Source organism: Bombina bombina, chromosome 6 (genome assembly GCF_027579735.1).
Source record: "Bombina bombina isolate aBomBom1 chromosome 6, aBomBom1.pri, whole genome shotgun sequence".
Classification (NCBI taxonomy): Eukaryota; Metazoa; Chordata; class Amphibia; order Anura; family Bombinatoridae; genus Bombina; species Bombina bombina.
Window position 1 is genome coordinate 689,555,423 of NC_069504.1, and position 18,588 is coordinate 689,574,010.

An 18,588-nucleotide genomic window follows, 5' to 3' on the forward strand; every position below is an offset into this window, starting at 1 on the left:
GAGAGAGAGAGAAAGAGAGGGAAAGAGTGAGATAGAGAGAGAAAGAGAGAGAGAAAGAGGGAAAGAGAGAGAAGAGATAGAGAGAGAGAAAGAGAGGGAAAGAGTGAGATAGAGAGAGAAAAGAGAGAGAGAAAGAGGGAAAGAGAGAGAAGAGATAGAGAGAGAGAAAGAGGGAAAGAGAGAGATAGAGAGAGAGAAAGAGGGAAAGAGAGAGATAGAGAGGGAAAGAGAGAGGGAGAAAGAGAAAGAGAAAAAAGAGAGAGAGAGAGAAAGAGAGAGGGAAACAGAGAGGTAGAGAGGGAAAGAGAGAGAGAGAGAGAGAGAGAGAGAGAGAGAGGGAAAAAGTGAGAGTGAAAGAAAGAGAGGGAAAGAGAGAGAGAGAAAGAGATAGAAAAGAGAGAGGGAAAGAGAGAGAAAAGAGAGAGAGGGAGAAAGAGGGAGAAAAGAGATGGAGAGAGAGAAAGAGAGAGAGAGAGAGAGAGAGAAAGAAAGAGGGAAAGAGAGAGATAGAGAGGGAAAGAGAGAGGGAGAAAAAGGAAAAAGAGAGAGAGATAGAGAGAACGAGAGAGAGAGAGAGAGTAAAAGAGAGAAAAGAGAGAGAGAAAATTGAATAATTTAAAGGGAAAGAAATATGCAATAGAATTAATGCTCCAAGTTACTTCACCATTTATTATTACAGTACTGTTTGCCTATAACTAAGCGTTTTCACCCCTCAAAGGGGGTAAATACAAAATTAAAGACCGCTCCATACCAGCAATGCTAAACACAGTCTCTGATCCAATCAGAGAGAGCATACATGAGTAGCAGCTACCATGGCTGCATTTAGCTGATCTAGAAGTGACTTAACCTATTTACCCCTTGGACTGTGGTTATACACACCGAGTTCAATTTGAACAACAATGCAATAAGTAAATGCTCTAACACAGCTTTATGTGCCTTTTATTTTCATATAAAAATCTAGTGGTATAATAGGAGACACTATAAATAAATTGGGAATTAATGAGAAAATCTACAAAATATAGAATACAATGTAACTGCATGTCTCAACTGCTCTGATTTGAGACCTAAAGAAATATAGAAGTCAATAATAAATGTTTATGGTTCTGAAAAAGTAAGCAACTTTAGGAGACTTTTCATTTACTTCTACAGGTATAATAAAATGTACTTTGTTCTCTTGGTGCACTTTGATGAGAAGCATAACTAGGTAGCCTCAGGAGCAGCAATGCCCTATTGAAATGTGGCTGGCAATTGGTGCCTCTTATCATTGGCTCACCAGATGAGTTCAACTAGCTCTCAATAGTGCAATTGCTGCTCTGGTACTGGACATGAATCCCAAAATTTTTCTTTCATGATTCAGATAGAGAAGAAAATTTTAAAGAACTTTCCAATTTACTTTTACTATATAATAATTTGCATAATTATTTTGGTATATTTTTTTGAAGAAACAGCAATGCACATGGGTGAGCCAATAACATGAGGCATATATGTGCAGTTACCAATTATTTATTTATTTTATTATCAGGTATTTGTAGAGCGCCAACAGATTCCGCAGCGCTGTAAACATAGTCAGTATACAGAATAACTTTTGTAGGGATCAAGTGGGTAGAGGGCCCTGCCGGGAGTTTCACTGTTGTAGTCGGCTCTTATAAAGGCGATCTGCAAACAGCTGGGCTCGTAGGCTTACATTCTAAGGGGTTTAAGGGGAAAGCAATGGAGTTAGGAAAGGTTAGTGTTGGTTGTAAGCATCCCTGAATAGTAGAGATTTTAGGGAGCGCTTGAAGCTGTAAAAACTAGGGGAGAGTCTTGTGGAGCGAGGCAGAGAGTTCCACAAGATGGGAGCCAGTCTGGAGAAGTCCTGTAAACGGGAATGTGAGGAAGTAACAAAAGAGGAGGAGAGGAGGAGATCCTGAGCTGATCGAAGGGGACAGGAGGGAGAGTATTTGGAGACAAGGATTGGCAGAGAGGTGCAGCAGATGAAGAGTGATGATGAGTAAGGAAGATGAGCCTGGCAGAGGCATTCATTATGGATTGTAAAGGAGCCAGGCGGCAGCTAGGGAGACCAGAGAGGACGGAGTTGCAGTAGTCGAGGCAGGAAAGGATGAGAGAGTGAATTAAAATCTTAGTTGTATCTTGAGTAAGGAAATGTCTAATTTAAGAGATGTTTTTAAGGTGGAAGCGGCAGGCTTTAGACAAGGACTGAATGTGAGGAGTGAAAGAAAGATCTGAGTCAAATGTGACCCCAAGACATCGGGCTTGCGGGGTAGGGGTAATGATGGAATTATCAACAGTTATAGAAATTTTGGGGGTGGAGACATTGGAAGAAGGGGGAAAATCAGCAGCTCCTGAGCTGACCTAGGAATACTTTTCAACAGAGGATACCAAGAGATGCACATTTATTTACCTTTATATCCTGCATGATACAGGGTTTGTTGTCCCATTTTTTTTTGTCTTAAAAAGCATTGCAGCTGATCCCATGACATTCAAGTTACTACCATTTTGTATGTGTGTATTGTATACCCCTGTGTCACTTCATTCATGCATTTGCACATATGCGATACACTCAGGGACTGTGACGTCTAATAAAATCAATTACAATAGCTGTCTGATGTGTCTTGCATGCTATTTGTAGGGTTTTTATATTCAAGTTAATTACAGTCTATTAGAAAATCAATTATTGCATGGTTTTCCTGAAGCTTTGCTCTGTTAAATTAATTAATACTTTGCATTGAGAAAATTTGACAGGTTTGTTCTAATCCATCAGAAAACATCTTTCAAGCAGATTTTAACAGGAGTTTTTTTTTTTTTTTTACTTTTCCAATTGCACATGCTCATTTCACTTAAAGGGATATGCATTTAAATAGAGAACATTCCAAAATGGTTATTCCTGTAGTGAATACATTTTTCTGTGAGAGCTGTCCCTACGAGCCAATGAGCAGAAGACTCCCAGAATTCACTTGTACATAGTCATAAACTTGCTGTTAGTATAAGTTCAAATTGAGACAGCTTGCAAAATGAAAAAGTATATTGTAGCATGATTAATTGCTGGCGCTTAATATACATGATAAATAAATTAGTAACATATCCTTTTAATAAACATAATTCTTCTAATTAATAAAAAAAGGTATAAATGAGCTCAAATCACTAAAGCTGGTACAAAACAACAATCATCTTTGTATGTACAGTATATGCTGTATTATGACATCTAAATATTGCCTAAATTACATAATATACTGTTGTTTACAGTTTACAAAAAATTCAAGCAGCACCTCCACTTATACACAAATATCCGTTTTTATTGTACCAAGACACAAAAATCCATGACGTTTCGGGCTCAAATGCCCTTAATCATATGATTTTACCATACTACACACCTCTCCTAAATACCCTATACCACAGGTGTTACTAATTACATCCTTAACTGATATCAAAATTTAACATCTAAGTATAAATACCACCTAGTGGTCAATATATAAAATTACACACAATATAATTTTCCTAAACAAGTCTAACAGTGCTACATATATGCAATGAAGTGCACAAAAACACTTTTTTACAAGAATTTTTCACATTTCACAAAATAGTTACACATCTAGAGGACTGGGTTTCTTCTTCACAATGTTCATAATGAGGGGGAAAGTAGAATCTAGAAAAAATTAAAAGACAATTTAGAGAAAAACATCCACATAGATTCTCTTCTCTTTAAAATAAACTCTCTATTCCCTCCTCTCCGTGGGACAGGAACATGGTCTATGATTTGAAATTTCAATTGTGCTATTGAGTGTCCTTTGGATAAAAAATGATTAGAGACTGGGGCATTTAGATCTTTGCATCTTATATTGGATTTGTGTTGGATAATTCTATCCCTTACCCTCTGGGTAGTCTCACCAATGTAGATCTACCCACATGGGCACTTAATGAGGTAAATAACATATCCAGTGTTACATGTGAAAAAAAACATTAATTTTATAATCTTTGCCCGTGTGTGGATGTACAAAGGTAGAACCCTTTATCATGTTATTGCAATTCACACAACCCAGGCAAGGGTAGCAACCCAGATTTTTCCCAGTAATAAAACTCTGTTTCAGTGTTTTACTGCAAATGTCAGCCCTCACCAATCTATCTTTAATACTGGAGCCTTTCCTATAAGCAGATATAGGGCCATTAGAAAATGATTGTACTCCTGGATGGCATTCTTTCAACATAAACCAATACTTATTAATAATATTTTTTATCTTTGAACTTTGGTTGTTATATTCAGAAACAAAAATAATTCTATCTTTCTTGTCCTTTATTTTAATAGCATTGGTACATGTCTCATCACTAGCCCTTCCAACTTCATTCTGTAAAAGGTCTGCTGGGTAACCCCTAGCACTGAATTTCTTGCCCATTTCTTCAAGCCTTTTGTTACAAAGTTTTTTATCAGACACAATCCTTTTAACCCTTGTCATTTGGCTCCTAGGTAGAGATCTAATTAAAGCTGGTGGATGACTATTTTTATCAGTGCTTTTTCTATAAATAGAAGGAGCGGCAGTATCAGCAGCGTTCAACGAGGCGGAGGAACAAGGTCTAGTGGTAAATATATCCGGAACCCCATTGACTGCCTCTGAAGAAAAAGTACTCAATAAGGGGCTTTCTTTCTGCCCAAGCAGTGACTATGATTTCTTTCTTTTGCAACAGGACTTAGACTGTTTAGGAACATTAAGCTTAAATCTTTTTTTGCCAATAATGAGTTTTGTGTAAGTACTAAAAAGAGTACTGAGTTAAATATCCGTAATTTTGGGCTAAAAAATAAGAGCAGCTTTGTCCCTAATAGTTATAACCACTGTATTGACACGTACATTGATTTAGTGCATAATGATATCAATAGGCTAAGAGATGGTATATCTGGTGGTAAAACTACTGTTGGTAAGAAAAGTAACAGGACTGCTAAAGTCAATAATCTTAGTAAGGCTGAAAGAGATGCCCTTAAATTGTTGAAAAATAAGAAAAATGTTATTTACAAGCAGGCAGATAAGGGAGGTACTTTGGTGGTATTAGACAAGGGGTACTATGGTGAGGAAATCAAAATGCAATTGAGTGATACAAGTGTATATCGATTACTAAATTTTAACCCTACATTGGTAATTCAAAAAGAAATAGCATTCTGTTTAGATAAGGCTTTTCAAAATGGTTTAATTGATGATGAGACTAAAAAATTTCTATAAATTGAGAATAGGATAATACCTGTTTTCTACACCTTTCCCAAGGTGCATAAGCAACTTGAGAGACCACCTGGGAGGCCAATTGTGGCTAGCACAGATTCTATTTTTTCAAATATATCAATCTATTTAGATAAAATCTTAAGGGGTTTTGTAGAACAGTCAACCTCGTATGTAAAAGACACTGGAGATTTCCTTGATACGATTAAGACCATGGAGACACCAGACAGATGTATTCTTTAAAGTCTTGATGTGGTCAGTCTATACACCTCAATTGAGCACGAAAGTGGGATTGGTGCTATAAGGAATATATTGACTACAAGTGGTGTATATACTGACTCTCAGCAAGACTTTTTGTTGAATTCATTGACTATAATTCTGTATTGTAATTATTTCTTGTTCAAGGATAATTATTACATGCAGGTGAAGGGTACGGCGATGGGGTGTCGCCCCTACCTATGCAAACTTATTTATGTCTGCATTTGAAGAAAAATTCGTTTATCAAAAAGAGATGTTTCATTTATGTGGCGCCACCTGGTGGCGCTATATAGATGACATCTTTGGTGTATGGTGGGGCGACATTGGATCCCTTCTAAAATTTGTAGATGATTTAAACAGTGCTACTAGATACATTAAATTCACCCTTACCTGGGATGAACAATCCTTACATTTTCTTGACACTATGGTTTATAAGGAAGGTGGTATGTTGAAGACAGATATTTATAGAAAAAGCACTGATAAAAAATAGTCTATTGCACTTTACAAGTGCTCATCCACCAGCTTTAATTAGATCTCTACCTAGGAGCCAAATGACAAGGGTTAAAAGGCTTGAAGAAATGGGCAAGAAATTCAGTGCTAGAGGTTACCCAGCTGATCTTTTACAGAATTAAATTGGAAGGGCTAGTGATGAGACATGTACCAATGCTATTAAAATAAAGGACAAGAAAGATAGTATTATTTTTGTTTCTGAATATAACAACCAAAGTTCAAAGATAAAAAAGATTATTAATAAGTATTGGTTTATGTTGAAAGAATGCCATCCAGGTGTACAATCATTTTCTAATGGCCCTATGTCTGCTTATAGGAAAGTCTCCAGTATTAAAGATAGATTGGTGAGGGCTGACATTGGCAGTAAAAAACTGAAACAGAGTTTTATTACTGGGAAAAATCTGGGTTGCTACCCTTGCCTGGGTTGTGTGAATTGCAATAACATGATAAAGGGTTCTACCTTTGTACATCCACACACGGGCAAAGTTTATAAAATTAATGGTTTATTCACATGTAACACTGGATATGTTATTTACCTCATTAAGTGCCCATGTGGGTGGATCTACATTGGTGAGACTACCCAGAGGGTAAGGGATAGAATTATCCAACACAAATCCAATATAAGAGGCAAAGATCTAAATGCCCCAGTCTCTAATCATTTTTTATCCAAAGGACACTCAATAGCACAATTGAAATTTCAAATCATAGACCATGTTCCTGTCCCACGGAGAGGAGGGAATAGAGAGTTAATTTTAAAGAGAAGAGAATCTATGTGGATCTATAGGTTAGATTGTATTGTTCCAAAGGGTATGAACCGTTAAATAGATCTTAATGTTTTTCTCTAAATTGTCTTTTAATTTTTTCTAGATTCTACTTTCCCCCTCATTATGAACAATGTGAAGAAGAAACCCAGTCCTCTAGATTTGTAACTATTTTGTGAAATGTGAAAAATTCTTGTAAAAAAAGTGTTTTTGTGCACTTCATTGCATATATGTAGCACTGTTAGACTTGTTTAGGAAAATTATATTGTGTGTAATTTTATATATTGACCACTAGGTGGTATTTATACTTAGATATTAAATTTTGATATCAGTTAAGGATGTAATTAGTAACACCTGTGGTATAGGGTATTTAGGAGAGGTGTGTAGTATGGTAAAGTCATATGATTAAGGGCATTTGAGCCCGAAACGTCATGGATTTTTGTGTCTTGGTGCAATAAAAACGGATATTTGTGTATAAGTGGAGGTGCTGCTTGAATTTTTTGTATACAGTGATTGATCTGGAGCTTTGGCAGTAGCTCCCGAGGCTTGCACTCCCATCACCAGTGCTGGAGGACATTACCTTTGTTTTGTATACTGTTGTTTACACTTGGTCCCATTTTTCAAATGCAAATATACAAATATTCCAAAAGCCAAACTTTTCTGAAATCCAAACTTTTTATGGTCCCAACCAGTTTGGATAAAGTATTTCTTTAACCTGTTTGTGTATATATATACGGGTGCACTCTGTCCTTGTACTTTTTTGTATAACATTGACAAAGGCACAATGCAGTGCCGAAACGTTTGTTTTTTAAACTGAAACAATAAATACTAAGTTTTATTGCAAAGACCAGTGAGCTGCCTGCTTTTTGGAGAGAATTGGTATGATATTAGCAGAGCACCGTGACATTACCTTAGTAAGATTGTGCTATCCTATCTATGACTTTGTATATATATATATATATATATATATATATATATATATAGAATTAAGTAGAATGTTACCATTCAGTGTCAGTGAGTGGAAACAGGCGTTACTCAAGTAAATGCGCTAGTCAGAGGTATGAAAATCTCATAGAGCAGCTATGAAGGTACAAATATTGTATGATAGACTAAGTCTATACAATATAGGAAAAATAGGAGTCAAAGGGTAAACAGCGCTTATGGAGATTCTTAAAAACTGAATAATATTAAAATCTCGGCAGTGTTGGTGGGTAAAGAAAACAAAAAAAAAAAAAAAAAAAGGGAAGAGAAGTATATGAATATACGTATATATATTAGAGTCTTTGATAGGATATTGGAATCCTAGTGTAATGAAGGCGTAATAGATACCCTTACCAAAAGTTACCTCAATCCTATGAGGTAAGTTTGCCGCATTGGAGGATGTATCTAGTGGTTGAATGAATCCTGGATGTTCTGGTCTGTATAAAATCGCTGCCTCTTGGAGTAGAATGGGATGTGGGTCCCCTTTGTGCTGGTTTCTTTAGGAAACTTCCTGTATTTATTGCCTCTTGGAGCTTGGTTTTCTTGTCTTGGTATGAAACTCTTTCACCTCAATCTCATGAGGTAAGTGCCGCGTAGTGATAAGATAAGTCTCCTTCCCGGTGTCAGAGGATGTCAGAGCAGGTGACGTGGTTACAGGGTACTTATTTCTTTTTTCTTTTCTTATTTTTTCTTCATTTTCCTTAGAGTTGTGTCAGCAGATACAAAACTCACATCTGTGGTACACAAAGATATTTCCTTCCTTCCTAGTACTGTGTGCATAAAATATTTCCAAGCACGCCACTCACAAATTTCCCTTTTCCGACTCCGAGTCTCCACTGTGAGTGGCGTGCTTGGAAATATTTTATGCACACAGTACTAGGAAGGAAGGAAATATCTTTGTGTACCACAGACGTGAGTTTTGTATCTGCTGACACAACTCTAAGGAAAATGAAGAAAAAATAAGAAAAGAAAAAAGAAATAAGTACCCTGTAACCACGTCACCTGCTCTGACATCCTCTGACACCGGGAAGGAGACTTATCTTATCACTACGCGGCACTTACCTCATGAGATTGAGGTGAAAGAGTTTCATACCAAGACAAGAAAACCAAGCTCCAAGAGGCAATAAATACAGGAAGTTTCCTAAAGAAACCAGCACAAAGGGGACCCACATCCCATTCTACTCCAAGAGGCAGCGATTTTATACAGACCAGAACATCCAGGATTCATTCAACCACTAGATACATCCTCCAATGCGGCAAACTTACCTCATAGGATTGAGGTAACTTTTGGTAAGGGTATCTATTACGCCTTCATTACACTAGGATTCCAATATCCTATCAAAGACTCTAATATATATACGTATATTCATATACTTCTCTTCCCTTTTTTTTTTTTTTTTTTTTTTTTGTTTTCTTTACCCACCAACACTGCCGAGATTTTAATATTATTCAGTTTTTAAGAATCTCCATAAGCGCTGTTTACCCTTTGACTCCCATATATATATATATATATATATATACTGTATATACACACAATATACATCTATATATATCCCAACCAGTTTGGATAAAGGGTATTGTACCTATATATATATATATATATATATATATATATATATATATCAGGGCTCAAAATTTCCATTAGCCCATTGGTGAATGAAAATTGAATGGTGGCGAGTGAAAGTTAGTTAGTGAATGTTGAGTCTGAAGTCTGGTGGCAAGTTGTAAGTATCACGTATATGTTGACACGTATTTGCAGAATGTACATTCCTATTGTAGCTATGACAAACACAATTTGCGCTATGTACTAAAAATATTATCTAAAGGGATATTATATAGCCATGAAAGGGCAAGGATATGTTTTTCCTCTAGGGCTATAGGGACCCCATTATTGCTTAGACCAGAGCTTTCCAAACTTTTCATGTTGGTGACACACTTTTTAGACCTACATCATTTTGCGACACAGTAATTCAGATGTACTAGCAAACAGGAGGTTAAACTAACTGTTTTAAGAGATACAGACACATACATAAATTATATAATAATGAAATCTATTTACAAGTAACAGTATGTACTGTATGTGCAAGAATTAAAAAAAGTTTAAAGGGACAGTCAACATCAGAATTTTTGTTGTTTAAAAAGATAGATAATCCCTTTATTACCCATTCCCCAGTTTTGCAAAACCAACACTGTTATATTAATACACTTTTTACTTCTGTGACTAACTTGTATCTAAGCATCTTCTGACTGCCCCTAATCACATGACTTTTAGTTATTATCTATTGACTTGCATTTTAGCCAATTAGTGCAGTGTCTGCCACTAGCCACGGGCGTGATCACAATGCTATCTATATGGCCTACATGAGCTTGCTCTCCCCTGCTGTGAAAAGTAAATAAAATAGAGGCGGCCTTCAAGGTCTTATAAATTATCATATGTGCCTTCCTAGGTTTGCAGAGAACAAAGCAAAATTGTTGATAAAAGTAAATTGGAAAGTTGTTTAAAATTATATGCACTATTTGAAAAATGAAAGTCTTTTTTGGACTTGACTGTCCCTTTAATATCACCAATAGCTACTTACTATTTTAATGGGATGTATGAGGTTGATGGGATGAAGGGTATAGGTGTTGTAATCCAGCGCTAAAATAATCCCTAAACTGTAATCCAAATGGAAGGTCTAACCAGCCCCCAAGAGGAGGTAAATATTGGAAAGTGATGGGTACAGCGCCAATAAGGCCAAGGGATAATTAAACACACTAGAAATAGGTATAATAAATCACATTTAATACACTCAAGTAATAAACAATAAATAATATAAAAAAGGGGGTCTATGCTGTTTGGATGAACAGCTAATCCCTATTAGGAGAGTCTAAAGCAGGTAAATTTATAGCAAAATTAGAGACCTGGCTAAAATACTAACATATGTATGCATACAATTAAAAATGAGATAAACGAATAAAAGGCTGAACGTGGCAGCTGATCATTAAGGTGCAATATAATTGGGGCATGATGATAAACAGCTGTCAATTATGGATCCATAATTGGATACTCAAAATAAAATGAGTAATTACAAGTGAAATAGCAGTGGTACAAAAAATGCTAAGTATAATCAAAATCTGGCACTGCAGTGGAAAAAACACAAATATCTCAAAAGGTGAGTAAAGTTACTGAAAAAAATTAGCGCAAAAATAAAGAAGATATTGCTGTGAGAGTCAATATAAATGCCACAATGATGAAAAAGTGAAAAATATAAAAAACGGTGAAAAAACAAAAATGAAAAAATGATGTTCAACAAATGTTAGTGAGAGATAGAGAGCACTCGCTTTGTAATCCAAATTAGTTCAAACAACAAAAAAGTAAAAAAGTGCACATGAAGAAACCTTGGATCCTAATGATTCCTGATGGCAATCAGCTGCTCCTTCAACGTCCCAGTGAATTCCAGTAACCAAAATTAAAACATAGCGTAACACAGTCTAAAGGTAATCTAACTAGTGGAAAGATGCTTGCCAATGGGTCTACGCGTTTCGGTCCTCAATGGACCTTTATCAAGACTGGTTACAGGAATCATATACCGTCTTTGGAATGTAAATGGATATAAATTCCATAACTTCATGACACTCAAAATAAATCTGATATAAGGGTACATGAAAACAACCACGTATTGACATATATTGAATAGACGAACCCTAACATTAAACATGAGAATAAAACTGTAGAGTGACATCCAAAGATAAAATGAACCCTCATACTAGAGACACATATAAAACCCCAAGAAGCATACCCGCACTTAATTAAAGGCAGCTAAATCAATGTTGTCATTTAATCCCTCTGGAGCTTCTTTTTCGTTCTTTTACCATAAATCACTTCGGGTTGGTCTAAGTCGGTGTCAGTTTAGTGCAAGAGCAATAACTGTTAGTTGTTTTTTAGCAGTGAGCCCCTTAGAAGTGTTTTGGGAGAAGAAGTTAGTGCGTTTGCTGTTAGTCCCAGGAGGCAATACATTTTTACTTTGAGTGCAGTTAGCGCTCAAGTGAAAAATAAATTTAGCGCGACACTTGTAATCTGGCTAATATTAGGCAGACATTTTTATTGACTGAAATGTTCTACTTCTGTCATGTTCTACTTCTGCATTGATAGAGTATATTTTGTTTCTATAATGGTTTATTCAACCCCCTGTGAAACCCTCTTGAAAAGTCTGTAAACCCCTTAAAATTACTGTTTTTTTGGGGTGTTTAAAACAATTTTCTAGTTGTCAAAATGGAGCTTAAAGGGACAGTAAACCTAAAAAATAATGTTATATAATTCTGCACTTATAACATTATTTTACTGCTATAGTTATTAAACCCTTTTTTCCCTTTTAATATTTAAAAAATATGCCGCTTTTACAGACCCGCTCTCTGCTCTCTGCTGAGCGGTCTGTTTTTTTTAGTCAGCGCATCGGGCCAGCTGTATAGTCACAACACGGCCCGACCGCGCCATAACATTAAGTGAAGCTCGCTCCTGCTGTCAGAGAGAGCAGGAGCGAGCTGCACTTAGTCTTATGGCGCGGTCGGGCCGGGCTGTGACTATACAGCTGGCTCGATGCGCTGACTAAAAAAAACAGACCGCTCAGCAGAGAGCAGAGAGCGGGTCTGTAAAAGCGGCATATTTTTTAAATATTAAAAGGTAAAAAAGGGATTAATAACTATAGCAGTAAAATAATGTTATATAATTCTGCACTATGTTTACTGTCCCTTTAATTCACAACTTTGGCTGTGACATGGGACAGGTTCAAATATTCTGCAATTTTTGACTTATAATGTTGCAGTAAGTTTTTCCCACAAAATATTTGTTTCACACATGGATTTTATATTGGTGCCAATATATGGGGAACTTGCTGTCCCCCCCCCCCCCAATATTATTATCTTTTATTTATAATGGGCCAACATTTTACTCAGCGCTATACAAAGGCACATTACAATCATAAGGGTACAAAACAATACAAAGCTTACAATGGGGTCAATTTATTATTGGCCAATTCACCCTGTTTCCGCCCGAGCCTTCAGGCTCGCCGGAAACAGGAGTTAAGAAGTAGTGGTCTATAGAACGCTGCTCCCTAACTCAGACGCCACCTCTGAGGCGGTGTACAGCAATCCACCCAATCCTATACGTTCGGGCTGATTGACAACCCCTGCTAGTGGCCAATTACCCGCAAATCTGCAGGGGGCGGTATTGCACAAGCAGTTCACTAGAACTGCTTGTGCAATGCTGAATAAGGACAGCGAATGCTGTCTGCATTCAGCGATGTCTGGCAGACATGATAAGCTACAGCGTATCATATCCGCCAGACTTTAATAAATTGACCCCATGGTGTAAGACTATACAATGTACATTACTACACTTACATTGACAAACATATGTAAAAGGAGCCTTAAACACAATCAGTTGTATTAATACAGGACAATCTGTCAGTGACTTTGCATGGCGGGAGGTAAGGGTCACACAATGCTCCTACAAAAGCTCTAGCTTAGCCCCCAGTCTTGATCTCACCATGTATATTTTTAACAGCTGAGCGGTCATTTTACCCCTTGGCTGCCACTAAAATACAGATTAATATTTTACTTCTTTAGCTGCCAGTACCACCCGTAAACAGAATTTATTTGACCCGCTTGACTGCCCCTTATTTCTTTCTGCTCCGTATTTGAAGCATAGGAGGCCATTTACATTTAGCTAACACTCAGGGTCTTTTAAAAAAAATAGACATTTAAGTGTCCAGTTTTTTTGTTAGGATTTTATTGGACAGCCAGCTAAAATACTGCACTGTCCAGATAAATACTGGATACCTGATGACCCTCCAACTCATTAACCAGCCTCTAACATGTGCTCCATTTGGATTTTGGTAATATTAGGGGTATGTTATTGTATGACGGTAGATTTTACACCTAGGAATACAGCTTAGCAGTAAATTGAAAGAGCCTTTCCCATGAAATCTACATCCACACATATAATAAGGCTCTATCTTGAAAAAACAAGGGTTATGAAAATTAACATTTTTCTTTCATGTTCAGGTAGAACACACAGTTTTAATTTATTTTACACTTTACTTCTATTATTGAATTTGATTCATTTTCTTGGTGTTCTTTTTTATTGTAGATGACTATGCACTAATAGGAGCTAGCTGAACATATTGGGCGAGACAATGACAAGAGACATATTTGTGCAGCTAGCTCCCAGTGGTGCATTGCTGCTCCTGAGGATACCAAGAGAATGAGGCAAATTAGATAAAGTAAGTAAAAGGGACATTTCAGCCAAAATTGGAATCCACATGGGTGTGTTTCAGTTTTGAATAGAAGAATTTATGTAATACACATGTATTAGCAAAAATGCCTCTAATAAAAACTATAGCTGTTTCAAAAGTGTATTTATGTATGCACCGTGCATCTCATGCTTAGACAGGCTAAGGTGCTTGTATAATCTGGTAATGACTCAATTTGTTATATGGTTATATGATACAAGACTGGCACTATGAGCAGTGCACTGAGAATATCTAGCTATACTTCACGTGCACATGCAGAGAAAAATGTGACACTAAAACAGTGATAACATTTACTAGAAGCAATTTTTGCCAATATATATATATATATATATATATATATATATATATATATATATATATATATATACTATAGAAGGATGTTCCAGGAGTCGAAAAAGGTTCCAAAACAAATATTGCTTTATTCAGCAGTGAACAAGTGCCAGAAGGCACGAAACATGTCTGCTGCAGTCTAACTCAGTAGTCTCCCAGCTTGTCTATCACGGAGTTCTGCTATCTATGCTGACTGTGCATACTAATGCTTTTATTGTGGAATACTGAATAAAGGAATATTTTATGGAACCTTTTTCGACTCCTGGAACATCCTTCTATAGCATTGTGTCTGTTTCTACAGCGCTTGGGACGAGAGCGCTGTGTTCCGGTTGATGAGTCGGATCGCTTGACGTGTGACGTCATCCCACGCTCCATAGTGCCGTGAATGTGAAGAGGGTAAGCCAGAGCGCGTCGCTCAAATCTGTTTGTTTATATATATATATATATATATACACATATATATATACAAACACACACACACAGGTATATATAGTTTTATATATATATATACATATATATATATAATCCAACGTAAACCAGCAGGCACTCTCCGTATTTAAGACATCAAAAGTTTTATTTCGTGATCATGACGTTTCGGGGTTTCACCCCCGTCTTCAGACTTACATAAAATTAATTCCAACATATGCAAACTTATATACCCTACTCACCCCAAGTGCATGATGTGTGGTAATTGCATCGTGTGTGCGTTCTAGCGGTTGCCGCCTGGCGCGTAGCTAACGTCATCAAAGGCGCCGTATGTTGCCCAGCAACCAGCCACTAGAGGCAAATAACACCTTGTGTACTCAGAGTAGTCACCCGGGGCATAGCATGCGTTGCCAGGCAACCTAATAACAACAATAATTGTGATATATTACATTGTGGGCTGCAAATTACCAAGTGAATCTAAAAACATGAAGACAAGAAATGTCTAGCATAGTATGTCATACTAATCACACTTAACTCAATATTCTACTCTTTACCTATATTAAGATATGGGAGCAGCGTATCATTCTAGCCTCCCTTTGTAATAGGATTTTGCTTCTATCCCCTCCTCTAGGACATGTACTACTAGCCATGTGATCTATTTACTACACTGTCCGTGTAGTTTATTTTATGTAGGTAAGACATGTGACAATCTGAGAATCAGAATGGCTAACCACAGGAGTGCTATCCGTACGGCCATCAAGAAACAAGAATCGGACCAGCCAGTGGCACGCCACTTTCTCCAAAATGGACATAATGTCTCTGACCTGCGCTACACCATAATAGATCACATACCCATTACTCCTAGAGGAGGGGATAGAAACAAAATCCAATTACAAAGGGACACTAGATGGACATTTGAGCTAGAAACTCTGACCCCAAAGGGTTTGAATGCTAAAATGGAATGGCATTGTTTTTTATGAGACTAGCTATAGTTTACAAGGAGATACTGTATGTTATGGCCATGCTAAGATATAGGGAGACTATACTACTAATATCAATCTGTACCTATTGTATCGTTAGATATGTTGTTGTACTCTAGATCAATATTTTATGTATCTAAAATGATACGCTGCTCCCATATTTTAATATAGGTAAAGAGTAGAATATTGAGTTAAGTGTGATTAGTATGACATACTATGCTAGACATTTCTTGTCTTCATGTTTTTAGATTCACTTGGTAATTGGCAGCCCACAATGTAATATATCACTATTATTGTTGTTATTAGGTCACCTGGCAACGGACGGCATGCTATGCGCCGGGTGACTACTCTGAGTAAACAAGGTGTTATTTGCCTCTAGTGGCTGGTTGCTGGGCAACATACAGCGCCTTTGATGACGCTAGCAACGTGCCGGGCGGCAGCCGCTGGTATGCACACACGCTGCAATTACCACACATCATGCTCTTGGGGTGAGTAGGGTATATAAGTTTGTATATGTTGGAATTAATTTTATGTAACATCACGATTACGAAAAAAAACTTTTGATGTCTTAAATATGGAGAGTGCCTGCTGGTTTACATTTGGATTATTATTTTGATTGTTGAGCACCCCGGACATTAGTGTGCTCACGAGTGGTAAACCCTATGGATCTTTACATATATATATATATATATATATATATATATATATATATATATATATATATATATATATATATATATATATATAAAACACGGAAGGGGACTGCACTCTCAGATTGGACTGGGTACACATCCGATGACCCTGCAACATGCTCAGCCCTGGGTGCTCAATGGCACTCACAGGAAGCTGTTCTGTCCTCAGATTCACAGTCAGTTAACCCCAGACAGGCTTGGGTGCAAGGCCCATAGGGAAAATTACAAAACAAATTAATACAACATGGCTTGTCCCATTTGGCCAGATGCGGTAAATAACCCTTCAATTTTTGCTTTTAATCTTAGCTGAGAGCTTGTGAGTGCTAGACTTTCTCTGTCTTTGTTTTGTAATTTTCCCTATGGGTCTTGAACCCAGACCTGTCTGGGGTTAACTGCCTGTGACTCTGGGGACAGCACAGCTTCCTGTGAGAGCCATTAAGCACCCAGGGCTGAGCATGTTGCAGGGTCATAGGTTGTGTACCCAGTCCAGTCTGAGAGTGCAGTCCCCTTCCGTGTTTTGTATATGTATAGGGTGATTACATAAGCCTGTGCACCCTTCACTTGTTTCCAGTTTGTTTGATTGAGGGCATGCATTGTTTGGCTTGTTTAGGGACCCAGGTTTTGGTAGGGACCTTGACGTGGTACCTGGGCTTATCCCATTTGTAACTAACCCTTCCATTTTTGCTTTTAATCTTAGCTGAGAGCTTGTAAGTGAGTGCTGGACTTTCTCTGTGTGTTTTATATATATATAGCAAATATGTTTCTATTCAAAGATGTAATTAATCTATGTGCATTTAAATGTTGAACGGTGTGTCCCTTTAATTTGAAAGTTATTTACATTTCATACTCCATTGCAATCAGGAACGTTTAATTTTGACTTTACTGTCCCTGTAATTGGAATACCTATATACAAGCAGCTTACCATATTCAGATAGAAATGTAGGCGCATAGGCTGATAGGAATATTGCCAAATGTTTTATAATATGTCAACATTTCATTTTTAACCTTTTAAAGCCGTTATGCCGTTCCATTCCGTCATAATTAGACTGGGCTTTAAAGCCGTTATGACGGAATGGAACGTCATAACTAACGGCTGTCCTGAAGCCTTCTGTGCTTCAGGGATTTAATCGCGGTCTGGAGGGCGTTCCTAGGATTGTAGGGACGCCCCCCAGATGCGATCCAATAATTGAAATCTCGCGATCGTAAGCACGATCACGTAGTTTCAATTTGTCTACATCGGAACAGTTGTTCCGATGTAGGCACTTTAACCCTGTCACGAAAGGGTTAAAGTAGCAGTGATTTTGACCAATACAATTTATGTCTAGAAAAATCATCGCCCCCTCCCCCAACTACCTAAAGTTCTGTCAGGCTCCTAAATATAATATAGAAATATCACATATTCTATTATCATGCAACAGTAATTTAAAGACTGTGTGATCTGTGTAATCTGTATAAAATAGGATGATTTTTGTTGTTGTTATTTTTTTTTTTTAATTAAACAACAAGCTCAAAATACTTTTTTGTGTCATGAGTATGAAGATAGTCAGTAAATGGTGAAAAACATATTTCTGAAAATTGTAACTGGGAAGGGGCAATAAGTAAATTCTATACATTACAATAAAAGAATGAACCATCTGACTAATATCAAATATAAAGCCACATACATAATAGAAAACAGGCAATGATCCATTATACAGTATACTGAATTTATTCACTACACAGTACACTGAATGTTTGCTATCTTTTATGAGAGTGTGTTTAAGATGCCATGTGTTTTGCACCAGTGCCAGATCATTAGTCATCTACCCATGCTTTCATTTTCGGCATGAATTCTGCCAACCAATAGCACTGCTTGTTTAGCTGACACACCCACTCAGGTGATGATATGCCAGCTGTGAATCACGTTACTTCATAGCTAGAAACTGACAATTCCATACAGTATCAGGGTGGGTAAACTGGTTACGTGGTAATTAAATACAAGCTATTAATATGATCTGGATTTTGTCAATATCACCCATTTTAACCATAGTCAATTATTTAAGAGCCATAAGCAAGTCAGTATACATTTAGTGTGTTAAACATGTACATAACACACACACACATAAATATGAAGAGCATGTGCAAAGAAAACATTATGTCTCTCCTTTTTCTTACCTTTATGT